A 25,789-nucleotide genomic window follows, 5' to 3' on the forward strand; every position below is an offset into this window, starting at 1 on the left:
ATTTTTTTTAAATGCAATCTGTCAGCTCTTTGGTCAGGACCATATCCATCTTGTAATGTGGCAACCAGAAATGTCTGCAGTACATTAGTTGTAGTCTAACTAATGTTTTATACTGATCTAGCATACCCTATTTGCTATTAAATTCTTTGACTTGGCTAATTAAGGAAAGCATTGTCCTCTTAACAATTGCCCTGTTATCTTAAAGATATGTGGGCATAGACTCCATGCGATCTGAAGCTCTGAAGAAGTCATGTGGACTTGAAACATTAACTGTTTCTCTCTCCACAGACGCTGCCAGACCAGCTGAGCTTTTCCAGCATTTTCTGTTTTTATTTCAGATTTCCAGCATCTGCGGTATTTTGATTTTACTCCAAGGAATCCTTGGTGTTATAAATCAATGTACTGAGTACAAAGGTAGGGATGTTATGGTGAATTTTTATAAACCACTTGTTTGATCAGTTGGAGGATAGTGTCCAATTTTTGGGCACCATATTTTAGTGATGAGACCATCAATTCACGCGACACGTGGTTAGAAGTGAACAGTGGTTTTAATCGTCTTACAACAGAGCCTGCCTGTGACAGGATGAACTCCAGATGAACTGGCAGGCAGGCTCTCAGCATCATCCTTTGTACTTCCGGTTAGGAGGAGGAGCCGTGGGTGGAGCCAAGGGTGGAACCCAGTACAAACACCTGTACACTCCCAGTGCATCTCCCCCTAGTGGCAGAGCAGTGCAACTGCTCGTGTGCCGAGCTTACAGAGACATAGTACAACATGTGTAATACAGTGTGAATTACGCTACTGTGATTCACCACATTTAGGAAGGATGCAAAGGTTTTAGAGAGGGTGCAGAAACAATTGACAAGAAAAGGTTCCAGGGACGAGGTATCATGGGTGGATTGGAGAAACTGGGATTGTACTCCTTCGAGAAGAGGAAGTTAAGAAGGAGTCCCTCAGGGTAGTGTCCAAGGCCTAACCATTTTCAGCTGCTTCATCAATCACCTCCCTTCCACCATGAGGTCAGAAATGGGGATGTTCGCAGATGGCTGCGCAATGTTCAGCACCATTTGCATCTTTTTTTTTGTATCATCTCTATTGCCACAAGTAGGCTTACGTTAAAACTACAATGAAGTTACTGTGAAAATCCCCTAGTCGCCACATTCCGGCGCCTGTTCGGGTACACAGGGGGAGGATTCAGAATGTCCAATTCACCTAACAGCATATCTTTTGGGACTTGAGGGAGGAAACCGGAGCACCCGGAGGAAACCCACGCAGACGAGGAGAGAACATGCAAACTCCGCACAGATAGTGTTGTTGGAGATGCACTCACCCAGGCAAGTGGAGAGTATGACTTGTGCTTTGTAAACGGTGGACAGGCTTTGGGGAGTCGGGAGATGAATTATTTGCTGCAGGATTCCTGGCCTCTGACCTGCTCTGGTAGCCACTGTATTTATACAGATAGTCCAGTTCAGTTTCCGGTAAATAGGAACCCTGTGGGCTGTGGGCCGTGCTGTGGGCAGCACGGTAGCATGGTGGTTAGCATAAATGCTTCACAGCTCCAGGGTCCTGGGTTCGATTCCCGGCTGGGTCACTGTCTGTGCGGAGTCTGCACATCCTCCCCGTCTGTGCGTGGGTTTCCTCCGGGTGCTCCGGTTTCCTCCCACAGTCCAAAGATGTGCAGGTTAGGTGGATTGGCCATGATAAATTGCCCCTAGTGTCCAAAATTGCCCTTAGTGTTGGGTGGGGTTACTGGGCTATGGGGATAGGGTGGATGTGTTAACCTTGGGTAGGGGGCTCTTTCCAGGAGCCGGTGCAGACTCGATGGGCCGAATGGCCTCCTTCTGCACTGTAAATTCTATGTAATTCAATGGCGTCACCTTGCTGACCTTTAGGGGACTGGAGTCTCATATCATTATCTTGTCTTTGTTTTAAGAAATGGACAAATTTGTTTATGTACAGGAAGAGACAGTTTTTCAGCTTGGTATGTATTGAGACTGCTTCTAGTCTCATGACGAACACGCCTTATCCTAGAATTTCAGAGTCACCCAGTTCTCAGGTCATGTTGACCTTGGCTGTTTGTATCTGTGTATTTTGTATCTGTGCCTTAGGTTATGTGAAATCAGTTTAAATTCAATTGTACCAAGAAGACTTGACTAGTTTTCCCATCATGCCATTATTTGCTTCACACAATACCGCACTCCCCCCTTTTGTCATATCATGACAACCAGCTAAATAAGTATATCCATGATTCGTTTGAAAATGCATTTACACAAGCAGGCAAGCAATCCTATCCCTAGTAGCATTAGTAGCAGTAGAATAAAGGCCTTAAAGATCCAGTCAAATAATCCATTCAACTGTCTCTGCGGTACGAAAGGGGAGAGATTGGAGAGGTATTCCTTCCCTTGAATGGACAGGGATATGGGTGCAAACCCAACACTTGCTAATATTCAATTTTTCGGCGTAAAGATATGACATATGTAAATAGGTATTGGAAGGCAGGTCTCGTTTAGTTCTTTTTTTTTTACTACCAAGTGGCCATTAAGGCTAAGTAGTCCAGAAAGTCCAAAAATTATACTGAAGATCTTCATCCTGTGTTCTCGTCTGGGTTGGAGACTATCTTCTTGCAATCGGATAGATGTATCCAACTGGCACGTCCTTCAAGTTTGACCGAAGTTGGCGTCGTCAGTAATACGAGGAAGGGTCCGCTCCAGCATTGTCCTAGTTTCTTTCTGTCCCAGTTTTTTTACCAACACGAGGTCTCCGGGTTTGACCACTGGATATGTAATTCAATGTAAATCCACGGGGGTTTCTGCCTCTTTCAGCTGATGTATCTCAGATCCGAACACCCTCTGAGTTATACTATTTCTCCTCAACCTCCCTCTAATGCTTTTAACTTTACATTTATGCGTTGACCTCTCGGCGAAGGAAAATAGGCGGCTCCTCAATTAAATATTGCCCGTGCCTCCGCTGATCCGTTGAAAATACCCCCAGCCAATCCAATCTTCCCTCATAGCTAAAATTCTCCAGTGATGCCAACAATATCATAAATCCAATCTGTCCGGGCGGCACGGGGTGGCAGTGGTTAGCACTGCTGCCTCACGGCACCGAGGACCCGGGTTCGATCCCGACTTCGGGTCACTGTCCGTGTGGAGTTTGCACATTCTCCTCGTGACTGCGTGGGTCTCACCCCCACAATCCAAGGATGTGCAGGATGGGCCAGGCTAAATAGCCCCTTAATTGGAAAAAAAAAAATGAATCGGGTACTTGAAATTTTTTTTAAATGCAATCTGTCAGCTCTTTGGTCAGGACCATATCCATCTTGTAATGTGGCAACCAGAAATGTCTGCAGTACATTAGTTGTAGTCTAACTAATGTTTTATACTGATCTAGCATACCCTATTTGCTATTAAATTCTTTGACTTGGCTAATTAAGGAAAGCATTGTCCTCTTAACAATTGCCCTGTTATCTTAAAGATATGTGGGCATAGACTCCATGGGATCTGAAGCTCTGAAGAAGTCATGTGGACTTGAAACATTAACTGTTTCTCTCTCCACAGACGCTGCCAGACCAGCTGAGCTTTTCCAGCATTTTCTGTTTTTATTTCAGATTTCCAGCATCTGCGGTATTTTGATTTTACTCCAAGGAATCCTTGGTGTTATAAATCAATGTACTGAGTACAAAGGTAGGGATGTTATGGTGAATTTTTATAAACCACTTGTTTGATCAGTTGGAGGATAGTGTCCAATTTTTGGGCACCATATTTTAGTGATGAGACCATCAATTCACGCGACACGTGGTTAGAAGTGAACAGTGGTTTTAATCGTCTTACAACAGAGCCTGCCTGTGACAGGATGAACTCCAGATGAACTGGCAGGCAGGCTCTCAGCATCATCCTTTGTACTTCCGGTTAGGAGGAGGAGCCGTGGGTGGAGCCAAGGGTGGAACCCAGTACAAACACCTGTACACTCCCAGTGCATCTCCCCCTAGTGGCAGAGCAGTGCAACTGCTCGTGTGCCGAGCTTACAGAGACATAGTACAACATGTGTAATACAGTGTGAATTACGCTACTGTGATTCACCACATTTAGGAAGGATGCAAAGGTTTTAGAGAGGGTGCAGAAACAATTGACAAGAAAAGGTTCCAGGGACGAGGTATCGTGGGTGGATTGGAGAAACTGGGATTGTACTCCTTCGAGAAGAGGAAGTTAAGAAGGAGTCCCTCAGGGTAGTGTCCAAGGCCTAACCATTTTCAGCTGCTTCATCAATCACCTCCCTTCCACCATGAGGTCAGAAATGGGGATGTTCGCAGATGGCTGCGCAATGTTCAGCACCATTTGCATCTTTTTTTTTGTATCATCTCTATTGCCACAAGTAGGCTTACGTTAAAACTACAATGAAGTTACTGTGAAAATCCCCTAGTCGCCACATTCCGGCGCCTGTTCGGGTACACAGGGGGAGGATTCAGAATGTCCAATTCACCTAACAGCATATCTTTTGGGACTTGAGGGAGGAAACCGGAGCACCCGGAGGAAACCCACGCAGACGAGGAGAGAACATGCAAACTCCGCACAGATAGTGTTGTTGGAGATGCACTCACCCAGGCAAGTGGAGAGTATGACTTGTGCTTTGTAAACGGTGGACAGGCTTTGGGGAGTCGGGAGATGAATTATTTGCTGCAGGATTCCTGGCCTCTGACCTGCTCTGGTAGCCACTGTATTTATACAGATAGTCCAGTTCAGTTTCCGGTAAATAGGAACCCTGTGGGCTGTGGGCCGTGCTGTGGGCAGCACGGTAGCATGGTGGTTAGCATAAATGCTTCACAGCTCCAGGGTCCTGGGTTCGATTCCCGGCTGGGTCACTGTCTGTGCGGAGTCTGCACATCCTCCCCGTCTGTGCGTGGGTTTCCTCCGGGTGCTCCGGTTTCCTCCCACAGTCCAAAGATGTGCAGGTTAGGTGGATTGGCCATGATAAATTGCCCCTAGTGTCCAAAATTGCCCTTAGTGTTGGGTGGGGTTACTGGGTTATGGGGATAGGGTGGATGTGTTAACCTTGGGTAGGGGGCTCTTTCCAGGAGCCGGTGCAGACTCGATGGGCCGAATGGCCTCCTTCTGCACTGTAAATTCTATGTAATTCAATGGCGTCACCTTGCTGACCTTTAGGGGACTGGAGTCTCATATCATTATCTTGTCTTTGTTTTAAGAAATGGACAAATTTGTTTACGTACAGGAGGAGACAGTTTTTCAGCTTGGTATGTATTGAGACTGCTTCTAGTCTCATGACGAACACGCCTTATCCTAGAATTTCAGAGTCACCCAGTTCTCAGGTCATGTTGACCTTGGCTGTTTGTATCTGTGTATTTTGTATCTGTGCCTTAGGTTATGTGAAATCAGTTTAAATTCAATTGTACCAAGAAGACTTGACTAGTTTTCCCATCATGCCATTATTTGCTTCACACAATACCGCACTCCCCCCTTTTGTCATATCATGACAACCAGCTAAATAGGTATATCCATGATTCGTTTGAAAATGCATTTACACAAGCAGGCAAGCAATCCTATCCCTAGTAGCATTAGTAGCAGTAGAATAAAGGCCTTAAAGATCCAGTCAAATAATCCATTCAACTGTCTCTGCGGTACGAAAGGGGAGAGATTGGAGAGGTATTCCTTCCCTTGAATGGACGGGGATATGGGTGCAAACCCAACACTTGCTAATATTCAATTTTTCGGCGTAAAGATATGACATATGTAAATAGGTATTGGAAGGCAGGTCTCGTTTAGTTCTTTTTTTTTTACTACCAAGTGGCCATTAAGGCTAAGTAGTCCAGAAAGTCCAAAAATTATACTGAAGATCTTCATCCTGTGTTCTCGTCTGGGTTGGAGACTATCTTCTTGCAATCGGATAGATGTATCCAACTGGCACGTCCTTCAAGTTTGACCGAAGTTGGCGTCGTCAGTAATACGAGGAAGGGTCCGCTCCAGCATTGTCCTAGTTTCTTTCTGTCCCAGTTTTTTTACCAACACGAGGTCTCCGGGTTTGACCACTGGATATGTAATTCAATGTAAATCCACGGGGGTTTCTGCCTCTTTCAGCTGATGTATCTCAGATCCGAACACCCTCTGAGTTATACTATTTCTCCTCAACCTCCCTCTAATGCTTTTAACTTTACATTTATGCGTTGACCTCTCGGCGAAGGAAAATAGGCGGCTCCTCAATTAAATATTGCCCGTGCCTCCGCTGATCCGTTGAAAATACCCCCAGCCAATCCAATCTTCCCTCATAGCTAAAATTCTCCAGTGATGCCAACAATATCATAAATCCAATCTGTACGGGCGGCACGGGGTGGCAGTGGTTAGCACTGCTGCCTCACGGCACCGAGGACCCGGGTTCGATCCCGACTTCGGGTCACTGTCCGTGTGGAGTTTGCACATTCTCCTCGTGACTGCGTGGGTCTCACCCCCACAATCCAAGGATGTGCAGGATGGGCCAGGCTAAATAGCCCCTTAATTGGAAAAAAAAAATGAATCGGGTACTTGAAATTTTTTTTAAATGCAATCTGTCACCTCTTTGGTCAGACCATATCCATCTTGTAATGTGGCAACCAGAAATGTCTGCAGTACATTAGTTGTAGTCTAACTAATGTTTTATACTGATCTAGCATACCATATTTGCTATTAAATTCTTTGACTTGGCTAATTAAGGAAAGCATTGTCCTCTTAACAATTGCCCTGTTATCTTAAAGATATGTGGGCATAGACTCCATGCGATCTGAAGCTCTGAAGAAGTCATGTGGACTTGAAACATTAACTGTTTCTCTCTCCACAGACGCTGCCAGACCAGCTGAGCTTTTCCAGCATTTTCTGTTTTTATTTCAGATTTCCAGCATCTGCGGTATTTTGATTTTACTCCAAGGAATCCTTGGTGTTATAAATCAATGTACTGAGTACAAAGGTAGGGATGTTATGGTGAATTTTTATAAACCACTTGTTTGATCAGTTGGAGGATAGTGTCCAATTCTTGGGCACCATATTTTAGTGATGAGACCATCAATTCACGCGACACGTGGTTAGAAGCGAACAGTGGTTTTAATCGTCTTACAACAGAGCCTGCCTGTGACAGGATGAACTCCAGATGAACTGGCAGGCAGGCTCTCAGCATCATCCTTTGTACTTCCGGTTAGGAGGAGGAGCCGTGGGTGGAGCCAAGGGTGGAACCCAGTACAAACACCTGTACACTCCCAGTGCATCTCCCCCTAGTGGCAGAGCAGCGCAACTGCTCGTGTGCCGAGCTTACAGAGACATAGTACAACATGTGTAATACAGTGTGAATTACGCTACTGTGATTCACCACATTTAGGAAGGATGCAAAGGTTTTAGAGAGGGTGCAGAAACAATTGACAAGAAAAGGTTCCAGGGACGAGGTATCGTGGGTGGATTGGAGAAACTGGGATTGTACTCCTTCGAGAAGAGGAAGTTAAGAAGGAGTCCCTCAGGGTAGTGTCCAAGGCCTAACCATTTTCAGCTGCTTCATCAATCACCTCCCTTCCACCATGAGGTCAGAAATGGGGATGTTCGCAGATGGCTGCGCAATGTTCAGCACCATTTGCATCTTTTTTTTTGTATCATCTCTATTGCCACAAGTAGGCTTACGTTAAAACTACAATGAAGTTACTGTGAAAATCCCCTAGTCGCCACATTCCGGCGCCTGTTCGGGTACACAGGGGGAGGATTCAGAATGTCCAATTCACCTAACAGCATATCTTTTGGGACTTGAGGGAGGAAACCGGAGCACCCGGAGGAAACCCACGCAGACGAGGAGAGAACATGCAAACTCCGCACAGATAGTGTTGTTGGAGATGCACTCACCCAGGCAAGTGGAGAGTATGACTTGTGCTTTGTAAACGGTGGACAGGCTTTGGGGAGTCGGGAGATGAATTATTTGCTGCAGGATTCCTGGCCTCTGACCTGCTCTGGTAGCCACTGTATTTATACAGATAGTCCAGTTCAGTTTCCGGTAAATAGGAACCCTGTGGGCTGTGGGCCGTGCTGTGGGCAGCACGGTAGCATGGTGGTTAGCATAAATGCTTCACAGCTCCAGGGTCCTGGGTTCGATTCCCGGCTGGGTCACTGTCTGTGCGGAGTCTGCACATCCTCCCCATCTGTGCGTGGGTTTCCTCCGGGTGCTCCGGTTTCCTCCCACAGTCCAAAGATGTGCAGGTTAGGTGGATTGGCCATGATAAATTGCCCCTAGTGTCCAAAATTGCCCTTAGTGTTGGGTGGGGTTACTGGGTTATGGGGATAGGGTGGATGTGTTAACCTTGGGTAGGGGGCTCTTTCCAGGAGCCGGTGCAGACTCGATGGGCCGAATGGCCTCCTTCTGCACTGTAAATTCTATGTAATTCAATGGCGTCACCTTGCTGACCTTTAGGGGACTGGAGTCTCATATCATTATCTTGTCTTTGTTTTAAGAAATGGACAAATTTGTTTACGTACAGGAAGAGACAGTTTTTCAGCTTGGTATGTATTGAGACTGCTTCTAGTCTCATGACGAACACGCCTTATCCTAGAATTTCAGAGTCACCCAGTTCTCAGGTCATGTTGACCTTGGCTGTTTGTATCTGTGTATTTTGTATCTGTGCCTTAGGTTATGTGAAATCAGTTTAAATTCAATTGTACCAAGAAGACTTGACTAGTTTTCCCATCATGCCATTATTTGCTTCACACAATACCGCACTCCCCCCTTTTGTCATATCATGACAACCAGCTAAATAGGTATAGCCATGATTCGTTTGAAAATGCATTTACACAAGCAGGCAAGCAATCCTATCCCTAGTAGCATTAGTAGCAGTAGAATAAAGGCCTTAAAGATCCAGTCAAATAATCCATTCAACTGTCTCTGCGGTACGAAAGGGGAGAGATTGGAGAGGTATTCCTTCCCTTGAATGGACAGGGATATGGGTGCAAACCCAACACTTGCTAATATTCAATTTTTCGGCGTAAAGATATGACATATGTAAATAGGTATTGGAAGGCAGGTCTCGTTTAGTTCTTTTTTTTTTACTACCAAGTGGCCATTAAGGCTAAGTAGTCCAGAAAGTCCAAAAATTATACTGAAGATCTTCATCCTGTGTTCTCGTCTGGGTTGGAGACTATCTTCTTGCAATCGGATAGATGTATCCAACTGGCACATCCTTCAAGTTTGACCGAAGTTGGCGTCGTCAGTAATACGAGGAAGGGTCCGCTCCAGCATTGTCCTAGTTTCTTTCTGTCCCAGTTTTTTTACCAACACGAGGTCTCCGGGTTTGACCACTGGATATGTAATTCAATGTAAATCCACGGGGGTTTCTGCCTCTTTCAGCTGATGTATCTCAGATCCGAACACCCTCTGAGTTATACTATTTCTCCTCAACCTCCCTCTAATGCTTTTAACTTTACATTTATGCGTTGACCTCTCGGCGAAGGAAAATAGCGGCTCCTCAATTAAATATTGCCCGTGCCTCCGCTGATCCGTTGAAAATACCCCCAGCCAATCCAATCTTCCCTCATAGCTAAAATTCTCCAGTGATGCCAACAATATCATAAATCCAATCTGTACGAACGGCACGGGGTGGCAGTGGTTAGCACTGCTGCCTCACGGCACCGAGGACCCGGGTTCGATCCCGACTTCGGGTCACTGTCCGTGTGGAGTTTGCACATTCTCCTCGTGACTGCGTGGGTCTCACCCCCACAATCCAAGGATGTGCAGGATGGGCCAGGCTAAATAGCCCCTTAATTGGAAAAAAAAATGAATCGGGTACTTGAAATTTTTTTTAAATGCAATCTGTCACCTCTTTGGTCAGACCATATCCATCTTGTAATGTGGCAACCAGAAATGTCTGCAGTACATTAGTTGTAGTCTAACTAATGTTTTATACTGATCTAGCATACCCTATTTGCTATTAAATTCTTTGACTTGGCTAATTAAGGAAAGCATTGTCCTCTTAACAATTGCCCTGTTATCTTAAAGATATGTGGGCATAGACTCCATGCGATCTGAAGCTCTGAAGAAGTCATGTGGACTTGAAACATTAACTGTTTCTCTCTCCACAGACGCTGCCAGACCAGCTGAGCTTTTCCAGCATTTTCTGTTTTTATTTCAGATTTCCAGCATCTGCGGTATTTTGATTTTACTCCAAGGAATCCTTGGTGTTATAAATCAATGTACTGAGTACAAAGGTAGGGATGTTATGGTGAATTTTTATAAACCACTTGTTTGATCAGTTGGAGGATAGTGTCCAATTCTTGGGCACCATATTTTAGTGATGAGACCATCAATTCACGCGACACGTGGTTAGAAGTGAACAGTGGTTTTAATCGTCTTACAACAGAGCCTGCCTGTGACAGGATGAACTCCAGATGAACTGGCAGGCAGGCTCTCAGCATCATCCTTTGTACTTCCGGTTAGGAGGAGGAGCCGTGGGTGGAGCCAAGGGTGGAACCCAGTACAAACACCTGTACACTCCCAGTGCACCTCCCCCTAGTGGCAGAGCAGTGCAACTGCTCGTGTGCCGAGCTTACAGAGACATAGTACAACATGTGTAATACAGTGTGAATTACGCTACTGTGATTCACCACATGTAGGAAGGATGCAAAGGTTTTAGAGAGGGTGCAGAAACAATTGACAAGAAAAGGTTCCAGGGACGAGGTATCGTGGGTGGATTGGAGAAACTGGGATTGTACTCCTTCGAGAAGAGGAAGTTAAGAAGGAGTCCCTCAGGGTAGTGTCCAAGGCCTAACCATTTTCAGCTGCTTCATCAATCACCTCCCTTCCACCATGAGGTCAGAAATGGGGATGTTCGCAGATGGCTGCGCAATGTTCAGCACCATTTGCATCTTTTTTTTTGTATCATCTCTATTGCCACAAGTAGGCTTACGTTAAAACTACAATGAAGTTACTGTGAAAATCCCCTAGTCGCCACATTCCGGCGCCTGTTCGGGTACACAGGGGGAGGATTCAGAATGTCCAATTCACCTAACAGCATATCTTTTGGGACTTGAGGGAGGAAACCGGAGCACCCGGAGGAAACCCACGCAGACGAGGAGAGAACATGCAAACTCCGCACAGATAGTGTTGTTGGAGATGCACTCACCCAGGCAAGTGGAGAGTATGACTTGTGCTTTGTAAACGGTGGACAGGCTTTGGGGAGTCGGGAGATGAATTATTTGCTGCAGGATTCCTGGCCTCTGACCTGCTCTGGTAGCCACTGTATTTATACAGATAGTCCAGTTCAGTTTCCGGTAAATAGGAACCCTGTGGGCTGTGGGCCGTGCTGTGGGCAGCACGGTAGCATGGTGGTTAGCATCAATGCTTCACAGCTCCAGGGTCCTGGGTTCGATTCCCGGCTGGGTCACTGTCTGTGCGGAGTCTGCACGTCCTCCCCATGTGTGCGTGGGTTTCCTCCGGGTGCTCCGGTTTCCTCCCACAGTCCAAAGATGTGCGGGTTAGGTGGATTGGCCATGCTAAATTGCCCTTAGTGTCCTAAAAAGTAAGGTTAAGGGGGGGTTGTTGGGTTATGGGTATAGGGTGGATACGTGGGCTTGAGTAGGGTGATCATTGCTCGGCACAACATCGAGGGCCGAAGGGCCTGTTCTGTGCTGTACTGTTCTATTCTAAGATGTTGATAATAGGGGATTCAGCGATCGTAATGCCATTGAAGGCAACGGTTAAATGGTTATTGCCTGGCAGCTGTGTGGCATGAATGTCACTTGTCCGCCCCGGTCCTGGATACCGTTCAGGTCTGGCTAAATTGGGGAATGGACTACTTCAGTACCTGAGGAATGGTGAATGGTTCTGAACATTGTGCAATCATCAATGATCACCTCTACCGCTGATTTCATGTTGGAAGGAAGATCATTGATGAAGCAGTAGAAAATGATTGAGCCTTGGCCTAAAGTCAAAACTTTTGGTCTCAAAACCATTAGCGCAAATGGAAAAGTGAAGCCTTGCACTTTAATAATAGCCACTGTAGAAAACTGTAGGAAACACACCAATCTGCTCAAGACCCTGTAATCCGCAATGTGATAATGAGCAGGCAATCCGCCTGACTGATATTGACCGATGGGTAAATCTTGGCCAGGACACTAGGGAAACCTCTACAGCCATTCTCTGGAAAAAAAACATTTTCACAACAACGGCCTGCCCACTCCTGCCCAACCTCCTATGCCAACTGGATTATGGGGTGGGCAGCACATTATGGGGGCTAACAAGCTCGATTGACCCTTGATTACTTATTTAAATAGGGTGGGCAGGCTACCCTCTTTTGGAGGTGAACTCGAAGGTGGGTGGGAAAGTGACAGGATGGGCTCACAGTGGGTGGTTGCCCACCATAGAATCCAGCCCTTCGTCAGAAAAACAATTCCTCGGCACGCTTCCTAAATACTACACTGGTGTGTCCGCCTGGAAACCTGTGCCCTGGTGTGGGACTTGAACCCACAACCTGTCAAATCGGAGGTGAGAGCGTGACCTCCTGAACCACAGCTGATACATACCAAGCACATCTGTGAAGCACAAAATTAGTGGAGGAACCCATTCCTCCCAATGGGCAGGTCTAAAACATGGCATGTTCACCCTCAGAAGAACACCCGATTAAAATTACATGGGGAAAAAAATACGGAAGACACTTTTAATAGGACTTATTAGCAGCTGCACAGAAAAATGGAGCCTCATAAAACAAACTTAACACACGTGTCAGCTTTATATTAGGTCGTAAAAATTGCTTGGTCAGCATCTGGTCTCGATGGGGTGTCTGCATCTGACTTGTTTGTAAAATAATTTGCAAATGAGCTGAATAGCACGCGAGAGTGAGCCTGGACAGGCAGGGGAGGGGAGGCATTTTCACTACACCCAAGGTGCAAGACTAATGATAGACGAGTAACACAAAGTATCCACTCTGATAATCGCAGGGGAGGCAGTGCAGTAGTGGACTAATAATTTAGAGATCCCAGGTAATGATCTTGGAACCTCGATTTGAAATGAAATGAAATGAAATAAAAATCGCTTATTGTCACGAGTAGGCTTCAATGAAGTTACTGTGAAAAGCCCCTAGTCGCCACATTCCGGCGCCTGTCCGGGGAGGCTGGTACGGGAATCGAACCGTGCTGCTGGCCTGCTTGGTCTGCTTTAAAAGCCAGCGATTTAGCCTCCAGATGGTGAAATTTGAATTTAATAAATATCTGAACTTAAAGAGGCCATGAAATCAATTGTCGTAAAAACCCATCTGATTCACTACTGTGCTTTAGGGATGGAAATCTGCTGCTCTAACCTGGTCTGGCCTACATGTGACTGCCCATCTGAAACGGTTGCGCAAACCACTCAGTTTAAGGGCAATTGGGGAAGGGTAACTCCGAAAGAGATAAGTCATGGAGATCACCCCTATGGAGCTTCTCCTTTCCTGCTGTACATAAGAACATAGGCGTGGGAGTAGGCCATTCAGCCCCTCAAGCCCGCCGTGCCTTTGTACTAGATCAAGGCTGATCGTCGACCTCAAGACTATTAGGCCTGCACTATCCACATATCCCTCTGTGTCACTAGTGTTTAGGAATCAATCTCTGCCTTGAACATACCCAATTATTGGGCTTCCATAGCCCTCTGTAGTAGAGAATTCCAAAGATTCCCCGTCCCGAGTGAAAGAATTCCTCCTCATCTCAGTCCTAAATGGTTTGCCCCTTATTCTGAGGCTTTGTCCCCTGTTTCTAGACCCAGGCCCCCTGACAGAGTCACCTTGGTGGGGGCACTGCCAGGGTGCTCAGGTGCCAGGTTAGCACTGTCAGGGATCAGGCCAGGTGGGGCTTACCAGGTGGAGGGGGGTTGGGGAGGTGTTCCCGGGGGCCTCTCTGAGGTTGGGGGGGGGTCAAAATCCTTTTTTGTCCCCTCATACCCCCCCCCCCCCTCTCCTTCATGGGGAAGATCCCCCGGCGCTGATCCCTGGTAACGCCAACCTGGAACCCAGGCATGTTGCCAGGGGCAGCACTGCCAGGGTGTCAGGCTGGCAGAGCCAAGGTTCCCAGCTGACAGGGGCATGCCAGGGTACTACACACCCCTTTACTCCACCAACCAGGGCGCTCCAATGGCCCGTGAAACCCCCCAAGGTGCCATCACGCCTGGTTCACATTTGTGGGGCTGGATTCTCCACCATCGGGATGCTCCATTTTCCCAGCAGTCCGAGGGTTTACTTTCGGCGTGGGAATACTGTGGGATTTAGTTGAATGGGAAGCAGTTCAGAGAGAGTTCACTCGACTGATTCCTGGGATGAAGGAGCTCTCTGATGCGGAAATATTGGACACGCTGGGCCTGTAGCCATTGAAGTTTCAAAGTTTGAGAGGTGCTCTTATTGAAAAAGTAGAAGATCCTAAGGGGACTGGACAGAGTGGATGGCAAGAGAGTGTTTCCCCATGTGGGAGAGATTAGAACTAGGGGGCACTATATTGTTTTAATCTTTGGAACTTTCCCTGGGCCACTATTCTGCTGAAAGGGCCGAAACTATTCAAAGTCTCTGATTGGTCATTGGAAGTTTGAACTTCCCAGCCAACTGCCCTGCAGTCCTTGCAAGGGGATTTCTGTCGGGGTGGTGGGGGGGAACAGACCCACCTTCTGAAATAAACTTAGGGGTGTGGCACCCCTGGAGATCGGAAGTTATGGGCCATCCATTTTCGGCATGAAAAACTGAGGCTGACAACTAATGTCTGCCGCAGAAACATGGGCTGGGATCCTCCGTCTGCGGGATCCTCCTCTTCGCCGGCAGCGCACTCACACCCGCGGCACGGGGTGGTCCACAGTGGGAAACCCCATTGGCTGGCTGCGGGAACGGAGAATCCCCGCTGCTGGCGAGGGAGCGCCGCGCCGCACAGGAAAACCGGTCTGGCGGGACAGAGAATCCCGCCCACGATCTTTGGAACCCGATACCAACAGGGTTGTCTTACATGCCAAGTTGACACATACACTGTGATGGGCTGAAGGGCCTCTTTCTGTGCTGTATGACTCTGTGACTTACAGTATTCTACCTCCTGTACTTTAGAATACAGTCACCGGGCTCTCTCTACTTCCAATGACCTGCCACACAAGTCTGCTATCTAGGCAGTGTTTGGGGCCTTGGGTGCAGAGGCCCCTTTTCACCTGTTCCAAAAAATTCCATCTCATCTTCAAAAGTGATGAAAAATGTTGCTTAAATGGCAACATCACAGTAACTTTGTTTTTAAATTTATTTAAACAGTGCACAAGTATATTCAGTAAGAAGTCTTACAACACCAGGTTAAAGTCCAACAGGTTTGTTTCAAACACGAGCTTTCGGAGCACGGCTCCTTCTTCAGGTGAATGGAAAGGCTTGTTCCAGAAATGTTTATATAGACACAGTCAGAGATGCCCCGGAATGCGAGCACCTGCAGGCAATCTGCAGTGCTCGCATTCCGGGGCATCTCTGACTGTGTCTATATAAACATTTCTGGAACAAGCCTTTCCATTCACCTGAAGAAGGAGCTGCGCTCCGAAAGCTCGTGTTTGAAACAAACCTGTTGGACTTTAACCTGGTGTTGTAAGACTTCTTACTGTGCTCACCCCAGTCCAACGCCGGCATCTCCACATCAAGTATATTCACAACACTTACATCATTCGCATAAGGAATATAATTTATAACGTACTGACTTTGTAATTGATATCTGTAAATGATTGCTCATTTAAAATATCCTTACCGACTACAGGAAGAGCCTGGCTAACACTCGGAATCCCCGCTTGCAGCCCGCAGTACAAGAGTCCACAGAGTAACAGAGAGGAAACCCAGCAGCAGGAACAGGAACTGTACAGGCAGTGGGAAAGTCACCAAGGAGGTGGAACATCAGCAACTCTGCAGTTTAAGGTCCCTCACAGCATGAAAACAGCTTTTGTATCCCAACCCTTAACTTTCAAACCCACGGGAGCTTTTTTTCTCTTCAATCAGGGCAACCTCGGCAGTAGTACTGAAGAACCTAAGATTTTCGGTAGGAACATCCATGATGCAGTTTTGACTCAACCTATCATTAAAAGTTTAAGAAGGAAACATTATGATGGAGGAAGCCTCTTTCATAGGATGCACTGAATTAGTTAGCTGCGCAGTGAAAATCATGGGTGGGATTCTCCGGCCCCCCGTCGGGCTGGAGAATCACCGGGGGGGTCGGCGTGAATCCCGTCCCGCCGACCCGACGCCGGCTGACGGATTCTCCGGCGCCGGTTTTTCGGTGGGGGGGGGGGGGGGGGGGGAATTGCGTTGTGCCAGTAGGTGCCGTTGGCAGTGGCCCCACCCGGCGATTCTCCGCTCCGTGATGGGCCGAGTGTCCACCGGTTTTCGGCCAGTCCCGCTGTCGTAAATCAAACAAGGTCCTTATCGGCGGGACCTGGCTCTGCGGGTGGCCTGCGGAGTCCTCCGGGGGGGGCGCAGGAGTATCTGGCCTCGGTTTGGGGGGGGGGGGGCAAGGTGGCCTGGCCCGATCACGGCTCACCGATCTGCAGGCGGGCCTGTGCCGTGGTGGCACTCTTTCCTTTGCGCCGGCCGCTCTAATGGTCTGCCATGGCTGGCATGGAGAGGAATCTCCCTGCGCATGTGCTGGGATCACGCTGGCGCTCCCACGCATGCGCCAACGCACGCCGGCTGGCGGAGGCCCTTCGCCGCCGGTTGGCACGGCACCGGCTGGAGTGGTGCCAACCCTGCTGACGCCAGACTAGCCCCTGAAGGTGCGGAGGATTCCGCAGCTTCCGGGCGGCCCGACGCCGGAGTGGTTCACGCCACTCCTCGGTGCCGGTACAGCCCGCCCCGCCGGTTAGCGGAGAATCTCGGCCCACATTCTGGAAAAGCGTTTTGGTTGAAAAGTATGTTTGCGAATTGCATCGGACTTCTCACAATTTCCTATTATTAATATTTCAAAATACTGAAAATGTTAAGTATTAAGTCAGATACGAGGGGCGGGATTCTGCGCAAATCGTCAGAACGGGAAAAAATGGCGCAAACCCTGCCGGGAACCACTCCGGCGCCGAGCCGCCCAAAGGTGCGGAATCCTCCGGCGGGCGGGAAGGGGCTTGGCGCCACGCCAAACACCGCCGAACGGCCTCCGCCGGCCAGCACGAGTTGGCGCATGCGGAGGAACGCCAGAGTCTGCTGGCGTCATCCCCGCGCATGCGCAGTGGAGGTTCATCTCCACGTCGGCCATCGCGAATCGGTACAAGGCTGATGCGGAGGAATAGAGTGCCCCCACGGCACAGGCTGCCCCCACGGCACAGGCCCGCCCATGGATCCGTGGGCCCGATCACGGGCCAGGCCACCGTGGGGGCACCCACCGGGACCAGATCGCCCCGTGCGCCCCCCCCCCTCCCCCGGAGGACCCGGAGCTGGAGCTGGGTCCCGCCAGTAGGGACCAACCTTGATTTACGCCGGCAAGACCCTCGTTAAACGGGCGGGAGCTCGGCAATGCTGTTCAACATTAATTGGTCCACTGAACGAGGCCGATTTGCCAAGACCGCGCTCGCCAGCCCCCCCGCTAACAAGGTCGAGCAGCACTTCAACCGCTCTGGCACAGCCAACCCCACTCTGCTCACAGCCGTGGCGCCGAGACGACCGGCCCCACGATCCGAGATGCAGACGTGGGGGGTGGAGGGCTCCTGTATGCGGTGGAGGCCAGGAGGAATGTCCTGTTCCCCCGAGGGTCTCTGGGTGAGCTACAGGGCAGCCAGTGCCGCCTGGACAAAGTGGCAGCGGCAGTAAGCTCGGGCAGAGTGACCAGGAGGACTGGCCTCCACTGTCACAAGAAGGTCAACAACCTACACCAGGCAGTACGGGTGGGCTGGCACCAACCCCCATCCCCAACACCCCCCGGAGATTTTTCCCACCCCCCAACACGAAACAAGACCTGTCCCCAACTTCCCCCCCGCAACCCCTCCATCTGCCCAAACCACCCTTCCCAATCCCCAACTCCCAACCCAACCCCTCACAGCAGCGCCCCTCCCACCTCCACTTTCACACTGTGAACCACGCGTGTGGCTAATGATGCTCTCTCTGTGTATCTGCATAAGAAGCTCTCCCACAATCACCAGAAGAGGGCCCAGACTTGTGGAGGGGTTTCAGACATTAGAATCCTCGCCACCTTCGACGAAAGGGCCCTGGAAGTGACTGGGATGGTCAAGAACAGAACAGTAACCAATGCGGAGGTCGGCGCATGCCGCAGAGGTGAGGATTCACCGGGTTCCACCCGTATGGATGGTCACACATCAGTTCCACTTGGGTTGCGTGAAGTGCTCACTTAACTATGATTGCCAATTCGCTATTAGCAATAGCCTTCAGCCGCACAGCCAGAAGCCTCTGCGGTCAGTGGGAGTTATGGGTGGTCGGTGGGGCAGACAAGCAGGGGCTAGGGGTGCGCCGGTACGAGAACACACGGTACAAGGGTTAGCATGGGCAAACCCTTGCTGCGCCCCCCCCACCCAGTGGCCCACCCCACCCCTTCCATGCCCAGTGCCTCTGTCTCTTTGCCTGTAAACAAAGATGGCCACTCACCTCCTCAGCTCCCTGCAGCAGCCTATCCACCAGGTTCACGTTTTTTAAAAGGAGTACTAATCGGGACCAGCATGACCACTTGCTGGGGAGGCCGCTGAATAAAGGGAAGCTGTTCGATACGTGGTAGCTTGTATGGAAATCGGGCTTAAGTGGTCAAAATTGGTTTCTCGCCACATCCTGATTTCGTCTCCAGGAGCAGGCAGGTTGCATCACAAACGCTTTGGTGCCCAGCACGTTTCACATTTTATACCTCTCCTGCTACTCACCGGCCTCGCTTCGCTCGAGCGCATGCACAACGAGGCCGGACAACCGGGCCCTAACTGTATTTCAAGCACTGTTCTTGCTATTTCTGTGAAACAGGGTTTGTGATAGTCCTGATCTATAATTGTATATGCACTCACTCACTGACACACGCACAAACACACAAAAACACACATTCAGACACACAAACATATTCAGTCATAATCATCAGCAACTCATTGTCACGCACACACGAACCCACTCAGAAACTCACTCAGTCACAGAAACACACGCAAACACTCACCAGCACTCACAAACACATTCATAAACTCTCAAAATCATTCACAAATACACACAACACTCAGTCCCATTGTTCTAGTCCAACTCAGGTACAGTATTGTTCTGGTCTAACTCAGAGGCAGTATTGGATGTAACTCAGATACAGTATTGTTCTGGTCTAACTCAGATACAGTATTGGGTCTAACTCTGATACAGTATTGGGTCTAACTCAGATACAGTATTGGGTCTAACTCAGATACAGTATTGGTGTAACTCAGATACAGTATTGTTCTGGTCTAACTCAGATACAGTATTGGGTGTAACTCAGATACAGTATTGGGTCTAACTCTGATACAGTATTGGGTCTAACTCAGATACAGTATTGGGTCTAACTCTGATACAGTATTGGGTCTAACTCAGATACAGTATTGGTGTAACTCAGATACAGTATTGTTCTGGTCTAACTCAGATACAGTATTGGGTGTAACTCAGATACAGTATTGGGTCTAACTCAGATACAGTATTGGGTCTAACTCAGACACGGTATTGTCTCTAACTCAGATACAGTATTGGGTCTAACTGTGATACAGTATATGGTCTAACTCTGATACAGTATTGGGTCTAACTGTGATACAGTATTGGGTCTAACTGTGATACAGTATTGGATCTAACTCTGATACAGTATTAGGTCTAACTCTGATACAGTATTGGGTCTAACTCAGATACAGTATTGGGTCTAACTCAGACACAGTATTGGGTCTAACTCAGATACACTATTGGCTCTAACTCAGAAACAGTATTGGGTCTAACTCAGACACGGTATTGTCTCTAACTCAGATACAGTATAGAGTCCAACTCTGATACAGTATTGGGTCTAACTCTGATACAGTATTGGGTCTAACTCTGATACAGTATTGGGTCTAACTGTGATACAGTATTGGATCTAACTCTGATACAGCATTGGGTCTAACTCTGATACAGTATTGGGTCTAACTCAGATACAGTATTGGCTCTAACTCAGATACAGTATTGGGTCTAACTCTGATACAGTATTGGGTGTAACTCTGATACAGTATTGGGTCTAACTCTGATACAGCATTGGGTCTAACTCTGATACAGCATTGGGTCTAACTCAGATACAGTATTGGGTCTAACTCTGATACAGCATTGGGTCTAACTCAGATACAGTATTGGGTCTAACTCTGATACAGCATTGGGTCTAACTCTGATACAGTATTGGGTCTAACTCTGATACCGTATTGGGTCTCACTCAGATACAGTATTGGGTCTAACTCAAACACAGTATTGGGTCTAACTCAGATACAGTATTGGGTCTAACTCAGATACAGTATTGGGTCAACTCAGACACAGTATAGGGTCTAACTCTGATACAGTATTGGGTCTAACTCAGATACAGTATTGGGTCTAACTCAGATACAGTATTGGGTCTAACTCTGATACAGTATTGGGTCTAACTCAGACACAGTATTGGTTCTAACTCAGATACAGTATTGGGTCTATCTCAGATACAGTATTGGGTCTAACTCAGATACAGTATTGAGTCTATCTCAGATACAGTATTGGGTCTAACTCAGATACAGTATTGGGTCTAACTCAGACACAGTATTGGGTCTAACTCTGATACAGTATTGGGTCTAACTCAGACACAGTATTGGTTCTAACTCAGATACAGTATTGGGTCTATCTCAGATACAGTATTGGGTCTAACTCAGATACAGTATTGAGTCTATCTCAGATACAGTATTGGGTCTAACTCAGATACAGTATTGTTCGGGTCTAACTCAGATACAGTATTGGGTCTAACTCAGATACAGTATTGGGTCTAACTCAGACACAGTATTGGGTCTCACTCTGATACAGTATTGGGTCTAACTCAGATACAGTATTGGGTCTAACTCAGATACAGTATTGGGTCTAACTCAGATACAGCATTGGGTCTAACTCTGATACAGCATTGGGTCTAACTCTGATACAGTATTGGGTCTAACTCAGATACAGTATTGGGTCAACTCAGACACAGTATAGGGTCTAACTCTGATACAGTATTGGGTCTAACTCAGATACAGTATTGGGTCTAACTCAGACACAGTATTGGTTCTAACTCAGATACAGTATTGGGTCTAACTCAGATACAGTATTGTTCGGGTCTAACTCAGATACAGTATTGGGTCTAACTCTGATACAGTATTGGGTCTAACTCAGATACAGTATTGGGTCTAACTCAGATACAGTATTGGTGTAACTCAAATACAGTATTGTTCTGGTGTAACTCCGATACAGTATTGGGTCTAACTCAGATACAGTATTGAGTCTATCTCAGATACAGTATTGGGTCTAACTCAGATACAGTATTGTTCGGGTCTAACTCAGATACAGTATTGGGTGTAACTCTGATACAGATTTGGGTCTAACTCAGATACAGTATTGGGTCTAACTCAGATACAGTATTGGTGTAACTCAGATACAGTATTGTTCTGGTCTAACTCAGATACAGTATTGGGTGTAACTCAGATACAGTATTGGCTCTAACTCAGATACAGTATTGGGTCTAACTGTGATATATTATAGGGTCGAACTCTGATACAGTATTGGGTCTAACTCTGATACAGTATTGGGTCTAACTCTGATACAGTATTGGGTCTAACTCAGATACAGTATTGGGTCTAACTCAGACACAGTATTGGGTCTAATTCAGATACAGTATTGGCTCTAACTCAGATACAGTATTGGGTCTAACTCAGACACGGTATTGTCTCTAACTCAGATACAGTATAGAGTCCAACTCTGATACAGTACTGGGTCTAACTCTGATACAGTATTGGGTCTAACTCTGATACAGTATTGGGTCTAACTCAGATACAGTATTGGCTCTAACTCAGATACAGTATTGGGTCTAACTCAGGCACGGTATTGTCTCTAACTCAGATACAGTATTGGGTCTAACTCAGACACGGTATTGTCTCTAACTCAGATACAGTATAGAGTCCAACTCTGATACAGTATTGGGTCTAACTCTGATACAGTATTGGGTCTAACTGTGATACAGTATTGGATCTAACTCTGATACAGCATTGGGTCTAACTCTGATACAGTATTGGCTCTAACTCAGATACAGTATTGGGTCTAACTCAGGCACGGTATTGTCTCTAACTCAGATACAGTATTGGGTCTAACTCTGATACAGTATTGGGTCTAACTCTGATACTGTATTGGGTCTAACTCAGATACAGTATTGGGTCTAACTCTGATACAGTATTGGGTCTCACTCAGATACAGTATTGGGTCTAACTCAGACACAGTATTGGGTCTAACTCAGATACAGTATTGGGTCTAACTCAGATACAGTATTGGGTCTAACTCAGACACAGTATTGGGTCTCACTCTGATACAGTATTGGGTCTAACTCAGATACAGTATTGGGTCTAACTCTGATACAGTATTGGGTGTAACTCAGATACAGTATTGTTCTGGTCTAACTCAGATACAGTATTGTTCTGGTCTAACTCAGATACAGTATTGTTCTGGTCTAACTCAGATATAGTATTGGGTCAAACTCTGATACAGTATTGGGTCTAACTCAGATACAGTATTGGGTCTAACTCAGATACAGTATTGGGTATAACTCTGATACAGTATTGGGTCTAACTCAGATACAATACTGGGTCTAACTCAGATACAGTATTGGGTCTAACTCAGAGACAATATTGGGTCTAACTCAGATACAGTATTGGGTCTAACTCAGATACAGTATTGGGTCTAACTCTGATACAGTATTGGGTCTAACTCTGATACAGCATTGGGTCTAACTCTGATACAGTATTGGGTCTAACTCAGATACAGTATTGGGTCTAACTCAGACACAGTATTGGGTCTCACTCTGATACAGTATTGGGTCTAACTCAGATACAGTATTGGGTCTAACTCTGATAGAGTATTGGGTGTAACTCAGATACAGTATTGTTCTGGTCTAACTCAGATACAGTATTGTTCTGGTCTAACTCAGATACAGTATTGTTCTGGTCTAACTCAGATACAGTATTGTTCTGGTCTAACTCAGATATAGTATTGGGTCAAACTCTGATACAGTATTGGGTCTAACTCAGATACAGTATTGGGTCTAACTCAGATACAGTATTGGGTCTAACTCTGATACAGCATTGGGTCAAACTCTGATACAGTATTGGGTCTAACTCAGATACAGTATTGGGTCTAACTCAGATACAGTATTGGGTATAACTCTGATACAGTATTGGGTCTAACTCAGATACAATACTGGGTCTAACTCAGATACAGTATTGGGTCTAACTCAGAGACAATATTGGGTCTAACTCAGATACAGTATTGGGTCTAACTCTGATACAGTATTGGGTGTAACTCAGATACAGTATTGGGTCTAACTCAGACACAGTATTGGGTCTAACTCAGACACAGTATTCGGTCTAACTCTGATACAGTATTGGGTCTAACTCAGATACAGTATTGGGTCTAACTCAGACACAGTGGGCGAAATTCTCCGACCCCCACCACGGGTCGGAGAATAGCGGGCGGGCGGGAGGGCCTTCCCGACATTTTTCCCGCCCTCCCGCTATTCTCCCCCACCCCCCGCCCAACTCCCGACCCGAATCGCTGCCGCCGTTTTTTTACGGCCGGCAGCGATTCACAGCTGTTCGATGGGCCGAAGTCCCAGCCCTTTACGCCGTTTTTACGAACGGCAAACACACCTGGTCTGGCCGTTCGTAAAAACGGCGTCACAAACTCGCTTTTCATAATACTGCCGTGCCAATCGGTGCCATGGGCCCGCGATCGGTGGGCACCGATCGCGGGCAGCGGGCCCGATGCCCGCGCACTCTTTCTCCTTCCGCCGCCCCGCAGTATCCATTCACGGGGCGGCTGAGGGGCAACCCGGCCCGCGCATGCGCGGGTTACGCGCAAATACGCGATGACGTCATCCGCGCATGCGCAGGTTGGAGTCTTCCAATCCGCGCATGCGTGGCTGACGTCATATGACGCGTCAGCCGGCGCTAACTACGGCAAGCGGGCTTAACGATATTCGTTAAGCCCGTCATGCCGGAGCCTACGGCGTCGGGCTGCTAGCCCCGACCGGGGACCAGAATCGGTTCCCGGTCGGGAAGGGGCGCGCTGGTGTCGCCAGCTTTACGATTTCTCCCGTTTTGGGAGAATCTCGCCCAGTACTGGGTCTAACTCAGATACAGTATTGGGTCTAACTCAGATACAGTATTGTTCTGGTCTAACTCAGATACAGTATTGGGTCTAACTCAGATACAGTATTGTTCGGGTCTAACTCAGATACAGTATTGGGTCTAACTCTGATACAGTATTGGGTGTAACTCAGATACAGTATTGTTCTGGTCTAACTCTGATACAGTATTGGGTGTAACTCAGATACAGTATTGTTCTGGTCTAACTCAGATACAGTATTGGGTGTAACTCAGATACAGTATTGTTCTGGTCTAACTCAGATATAGTATTGGGTCTAACTCTGATGCAGAATTGGGTGTAACTCAGATACAGTATTGTTCTGGTCTAACTCAGATATAGTATTGGGTCTAACTCTGATGCAGAATTGGGTCTAACTCAGATACAGTATTGTTCGGGTCTAACTCAGATACAGTATTGTTCTGGTCTAACTCAGATACAGTATTGGGTCTAACTCAGATACAGTATTGTTCGGGTCTAACTCAGATACAGTATTGGGCCTAACTCTGATACAGTATTGGGTGTAACTCTGATACAGTATTGGGTGTAACTCAGATACAGTATTGGGTGTAACTCAGATATAGTATTGTTGTGGTCTGACTCAGATTTCCTACTCAGACCCGACACGTTGCATCTTTGGCGAATTTCACTTTTGATCGTCCGCGGCAGAATTACTTTCCAAAATAATCAAGCTCATGTCTGGAACAGTAATTAGTGGAAAGCGGACAGGTCCTACATTCAGTGAACAACATTCTTCCCCTTAAAGCTCGCGTGCGGGCTTTGAGTGAATCAAATATAAAAGGTTACCTCCTGGGAGCAGGCTATGGTTGGCAATCCGGAAATCATTGCAGCGCCGACCAACGAACAAAGTCAGAGGGGAGGAGAGAAAGGAAGGAGCAAATGGCACAGCTCGGCTTCCTCCAAAACCTGGAAGCGGTAAACTTTATGCAGAGTTTGGACAGACTGTGGAATAGGAGAGGAAAACCTATCCGGTTTACTCCCTGTAACTCAGATGGGCACTACCCCAGACAGGTTGGCACCACCTACCTGTAACTCAGGTGGGCACTGCCCCAGACAGGCTGGCACCACCTACCTGTAACCCAGGCGGGCACTGCCCCAGACAGGCTGGCACCTCCTACCTGTAACTCAGGTGGGTACTGCCCCAGACAGGCTGGCATCACCTGCCTGTAACTCAGGTGGGCACCACCTGCCTGTAACTCAGGTGGGCACTGCCCCAGACAGGCTGGCACCACCTGCCTGTAACTCAGGTGGGTATTGCCCCAGGCAGGCTGGCACCACCTGCCTGTAACTCAGGTGGGTACTGCCCCAGACAGGCTGGCACCACCTGCCTGTAACTCAGGTGGGTACTGCCCCAGACAGGCTGGCACCACCTGCCTGTAACTCAGGTGGGTATTGCCCCAGGCAGGCTGGCACCACCTACCTGTAACTCAGGTGGGTATTGCCCCAGGCAGGCTGGCACCACCTGC

The 25,789-nt window shown here is 47.6% G+C and overlaps 1 protein-coding gene across 4 annotated transcripts in view; it reads right to left on the reverse strand.

Moving 5' to 3' along the window:
* Positions 1-25,165, reverse strand: part of LOC119977627 (arylsulfatase H-like) — a 55,627-nt gene extending 30,462 nt beyond the window's left edge. For 2 of the 4 annotated variants that reach the window (XM_038818774.1, XM_038818771.1), the window contains exon 1: positions 25,110-25,165. The gene's annotated coding sequence lies outside the window, so the exon portion shown is untranslated. Of the gene's footprint in view, positions 1-15,717; positions 15,797-25,109 lie in introns of those variants that run through there. The other 2 variants (XM_038818773.1, XM_038818772.1) reach the window with 2 other exon arrangements.
* Positions 25,166-25,789: the final 624 nt, after the last annotated feature.

The sequence above is a fragment of the Scyliorhinus canicula genome, chromosome 14 (genome assembly GCF_902713615.1).
Source record: "Scyliorhinus canicula chromosome 14, sScyCan1.1, whole genome shotgun sequence".
NCBI lineage: Eukaryota > Metazoa > Chordata > Chondrichthyes > Carcharhiniformes > Scyliorhinidae > Scyliorhinus > Scyliorhinus canicula.